The sequence below is a fragment of the Pagrus major genome, chromosome 3 (assembly GCF_040436345.1).
Source record: "Pagrus major chromosome 3, Pma_NU_1.0".
Classification (NCBI taxonomy): Eukaryota; Metazoa; Chordata; class Actinopteri; order Spariformes; family Sparidae; genus Pagrus; species Pagrus major.
The window spans coordinates 10289765-10295764 of NC_133217.1; positions in this window are offsets into that span (position 1 = coordinate 10289765).

Below are 6000 nucleotides of genomic sequence, written 5' to 3' on the forward strand. Positions count from 1 at the left end.
CTTTATACATTACATCAGCTGACATCTTTGACCATCATCCCATGACATATACTCTCCATACTGTGAACTTTAACACATCCCATGATGAAGAGGTGTGGAAAAAACTGTACAGCTTTATGAGTCTAAAACATACATATAGATACATATATTATTTCCTTATATTTCTCATTGTAATTTTTGTATGTTATATTTATGTTCTTGACTGTTGCAGTAATTACACTTCATTTTTTATGCACCAGACACAAAGGCATATTCCTTCCTCTAATAAAATAGTGTTCACTATTGCACTGATATTTTTGTACATTTTTTAAACTTTGTAATAAATGGCAAAACATGAAGGGCTTTTTGTGTTGACAGTAACTGAAATGAAACCTTCCAACCTGCTGGAAAGGCTTTTGTGTCAGCTTTACTTAAATGTTTATTACAGTGGTCGTTTAGTATGCCTGCGTACACTCTATTGGTGATTGTTACACCAATAGAGTGAGCTGTTCTCAAAACTTAGTATCAATGTATACCTCCAAAAGTTTTATTTAGGACTTATTGTGTAACAAAAGAATGCAACTGAGCAATGGTGAATATTTGGGTACATTAATATCTACACAGTAGTAATTATTTTGGTCTTTACAGTTTGCATAGAAACGAATACAGAAATATATAAGATAAACAGCAAAAAGGGTTCGAACGAAATCTTGAGAAAGGGGGCAATACTGCCCTCTATTCGTTTGATCCAGATGGCTGGAAATTACAAATAGCTCCTTTAATATATATTTTTATTTATTTTTTATTATATTTTCATTTGCTAAAAAATAATCCATGTGACATCATGCACTGATGGATAACTGATGAGAGAAGCTGAAAACTGAAGTGGAGTCGTTGGTAAACAAGCTTCAGCTCTTTTTTTTTTAAGCTGAGGTCTCACAAAGCAATTCAGGAGTGATAGCCAGGTAGGCTGTAAACTACAGTTTTGGGGCACCCAATCCTAATGTTTCTCAATGCAAATAATAAAATGCCGAGAGCAGGCCTTGGACTCCTCAGCTTACAATGCTGTCAGTAACCCAGCAGGAGAAATGCTCTCCAGTGTGCTTGGATTCTCAAACTAAACTATGAGCAGGATGAACACATTTACGGAATGCAAGTCTTAATTGCCTTTCAGACAGGATGCAGTTTGCACTGTGCTCGCCTACATCACCCACAAAGCTACTTAGCCACTGAGTGACATCACTGGAGGCAATTTATCAGATTACATGCAGCTTCTTTTGGAGCCAAAAAAGGCTTTACACTGCTTTTTCATATATGCAGTAGTACTCCCAAGACCTGCTCACTTTATGTGAACTGAAGGAGTTTTAAAATTAGAACATGCATGTGTTTCAGTGTAGGAATGAGTATTTTAATATCAGTGCACATACTGTAGTACTTCACACCTCAGCCCTGTGTTCTCTGAGGTTCCACTATATGTGTGTGCCTGTGTGGGGTTAGGGGTCATGTGCCTTGCTAAAAATAACCTTTCCATTATTAACTTCTGGGAAGTAAATCAAGAGAGTCAGCCAGTGCATCATTCAAAGCTGTGTATTGATGTCACAGTGTGTGTGTTTTCTCAAGGGGATAATAAGTGGAAGGAGTCATGATCATGGACCCCATAGATGCTATCAGGGACCTTTGATTATCTGTCAATTCTACAGCTGTCTGTAATGGTCACTGGGACTGGTGCCTATCCAACCCAAGATACTACTGGACTAACAAAGATCAGAATGGACACCTTATGCTGTGCTCAGTTGAGTTTCCAGATCAGTGTAAATGAAAACCAAGGACAACAACATGGACCACAATGCAATGACATGGCTGAGTTAAGGGTGGAGGTCATCCTGGTTTGATGCTACCATGCAGGACCACAATATCATAGGTCAGCCATTTGGAAATGCTATGAAGAATTATACCAGGCCAATGGTAAAAATGGGCATTAATGGTGACAAAGATGACTTTGACATTGTGGCATCAATCAGTGCCTGACCTGACCAATTTGGTGCCCTAGGCAAGATTTTAGCTGGCGTCCTCTTGCATTGCGGTCAATTTCACAATCAATTTTCATACACTCACACAGAAACTGCATGTATGTATTCAAGATTTTATTTCTTTTAAGTCAAAAATATCACACCAAATAAAAACTGAAGAAAGAAACAAGTGATAAATTAAAAATACGATATAAATAAGGCTTTGCACAAATGTATTAAAGAATATTCTATTTACATACAAAATAAAAACAGTGAACACGAAAACAAGTGACATAAAATGAATTAAAAATACAATATAAATAAGGTATTGCACAAACATATTAAAGAATATTGTCACTCTGCTGTGCTGTGCTGATTTTAACTGATATACAAGCGGGAAAACACAGCCAACAGGTTAAAATAACACCTGAACAGGCCTGACGTTAACCTTCTAAATGTCCATGATGAATTTAAGGTGGAGTAACATTAACTTACGTCAACTCAGCTATTTACTGATTATTAAACAATGCTACTATCGTCTGAAGTAAGCTAGCAAGTTAACACACTACTCCAACAATGGTAACTACGATGCATTAAACTATTAATTTCATTCACTTCATCACATTAACGTTACTGTACCTCTTTCTTTTTCACGTTTTGCTTCCTCTTCTTTCCTTCTTTTCCTTCCCTGGGCGCCGGATGGTTTCAATCTTTTGGACATTGTGGTTTCGCTACAGTATCAATAAATCTCTCTCTTGGTCTTGGGGTCACGGCCCGGTCAGATTCAGGCAACTTGCCTCTCGACCCCGCCCCCCACCCTCACACAGGGCAGGTACGGTGCAACGAGCCAGCCAGGAACCCAGAAAAAAAGGCCTCTCCGTTATTTAATAGGCTTTGCCATGAAGTTATGTTGCTGTGGGCTTATATAATATTTTGAAATAATAGTAGTAATAGCACTGGTGTTTTTTTTTTTTTCTCCCCCCGTGGATGACGGCACAGTAATGATGCAGCATTCGCCTATACAGCCTATGCCAAGGGCATCAATTGTTCCTAATTTTGCTGGTGAGCTGCTTGTCTGTTTGTATTAGTGTTACATACTTATACTGCCACAAAATGTTTTTGCCAAATGCATTTTGAAGAAAACATGAATGATGTCTGGGTTAGGTTTGGTCATAACAACATTTCCAGCGGAGAAATTTAAGGGACTGGGGTTCATAGTCAGTGTTCCAGATGTGCAGGAAACATAACACATGCTCTAGTTGCTATATTAGTGAGAAAATCACTAAAATACATCATCTGTGAATGTTCTTCATGAACATTTTATTGGCTTACATTTTCATTATTTTCCAATATTTTAGGTTGCAGATTAGCATAAATATATTTTTTAGGAGACAGGGTTGATAGCATTACATAGCACATCACCACAGAAAAAAAAGAAAAAGCACAGAAAAGGCTCTACTTCCTACAGAAACTTAAGAAGGCTTCTGGTCAACTTTTACAGAGGAGCAATAGAAAGTGTCCTGACTGGAAACAAACTCACAAACTGGCATGGTTCATCATGGCCCCAGGACAGGAAGGCTCCACAGTGGGTGATTAAAACCACCAGAACATCCCTAGTACCATCTATAGAGCATCAGTGACATTAGTGAAGTGAGATGTCTGTACAGAACCCAAAGATACTAAAAGACAACACGCACCCAGTCACAGTCTGTTCACCCTGCTGCTATCTGACAACAGATACAGAAGTATCTGCTGCCAGACCACCAGATGAAAGAGAAGCTTCATTCCCCAGGCCGTGAGACTCCTCAACTCATCATCATCATTCTAAAATAGATGTAGCAGGAACAAACATACAAACATTGTTTCAATACAATGAATTACATAAACAATACATTTACCTTTACCTTTCCATTAAAGATACTTTTTTGTCCCTGTTCTCTTTTTCAGGTAATCTGGGACCTGTCTTTTAATCTTTATTCATTTTCTTATTGTTTGCTTTTGTTTGTTTTTTGCTTGAGTCTTATTTTTTCTGTATTCCTACAGTATGCCTCTGTAAAGCACGTTGAATTGAAATATCTCAATGGAGCTGTATAAATAAACTCACCTAGCCTTTTTTGTCATATACGTATGTTACTACACTCTTAAAAAGTCCAGCAAAGCACAAATGAAACATTCAAAAGTAACAGTTATCACTGTGGAGCTAAATGGCCCCTGTCAGAAGTATTGACTCTTTGCCTTATTATTGCAATATGTTTATTGATGCATTATTTAATAATAATAAACTTTATTTATAGAGCACTTTTTAAAAACACAGTTTACAAAGTGCTTTGACAAAACAAAGCAAAATCGCAGAGGACAAACGAAATAAATGGCATCTATAGTTAAACAATTTGAAACAAATAACTGAAGAACAGAAGTAATGAAAAAAATTAATAAAATAAGCAAAAAAAAGAAATGGAAATAAATCAAATAGGTAAAATAAACAAAACAAATAAATTAATATAATAAACTCAAACGGTAGGAGCAAAAGCAAAAGGACGACATCACTTAAAGGCAAGTCTATAAAAATGGGTTTTAAGAAGTGATTTAAAAGAGGTTACTGATCCTGAGGGCCTTATCTCCTCAGGCCCTGATGGCCAAGGCACGACCACCTTTGGTTTTTAGCCTCGACTTTGGAACAGTTAGAAGGGCCCTGCCTGAGGATCTAAGGCTATGAGCTGGCTTGTAGGGAATTAAAATGTCTGCTATATAGGTTGGAGCCAGACCCACGAGTGCTTTAAAAGTGATCAGTAAAATCTTAAAATCAATTCTAAAACGGACGGGGAGCCAATGAAGGGAAGCTAGGACTGGGGTAATGTGATGTCATCTGTTAAAACCAGTTAGAAGCCTAGCTGCTGAATTCTGTACCAGTTGGAGGCGAGAGAGTGATTTTTGATTGATACCGGAGAGAAGGGAGTTGCAGTAATCTAATCTGGAAAAGATTAATGCATGAATGACTTTTTCCAGGTCGGGGGTCGAGAGCATGTGTTTGATTTTTGAAATGGATCTTAGTTGGTAAAAACAGGACTGGACCAGTTTGTTGATGTGAGGGATGAAAGTGAGCTCTGAGTCAAATTGGACACCAAGATTTCATGCAGTAGGTTTTATATTGACAGACGGGACCAAAGGCTTGCTGAAAGAGGCTGATATGGTTTGGGGGGCTGAACAGTATGATTTCAGTCTTTGAGTTATTGAGTTGTAGGAAATTTAGAGCCATCCAACAGTTGATATCTTTAAGACAGTCTAAGACAGCAGCTAGGCTTCTTGGGTCACCGGGCCTCAGCGGAAGGTATATTTGTGTGTCGTCTGCATAGCAGTTGAAAGAAACATTATTTGTTCGATAATCTGGCCGAGTGGGAGCATATAAATAATCAGAATCAGAATCAGAATTCCTTTATTTGTCCCTCAAATGGGGAAATTTCTCTGCCACAGCAGCCAAAGGACAGTAATTACAATAAACAATAATAAAAAGTAAAAAAATAAACAATATAACAAGAAGATAAGAAATAGAATCAACTCGTATATACATAGTATTTACAATATGAACAGTGTAATTATAAACAGTGTGGTATCTTTATTTACAAAAAATAAATAATAAATATGGGTATTAAAAATTGTCCAGTTAGTGTAAACCAAAATGTATATGGATATGTGTAGAGTTTTTTATGGCATTGTGCACATGTGAGGTCTACTTGGAGCAGTGCTGGTTGTACAGTCTAACAGCAGCAGGAAGGAAGGACCTATGGATTAAAGCAAAAAAAAAATCTTTTGACTGAAATGTTTTTTCGAGCTGTAGCCAAGTCATATTCCCACTTTGTAATTTGTGAAACATGTTACAGGGCATTTTACTTGACACGTGCTAAAAAAATAAGATAAGATTTACAGCCTCACCCCACACCATGTTCTCTAATGCAGACATCAAGTTTAAATATTTGACCAACAGTGTTTTACAGGAGAATGATCTGAACAGCTG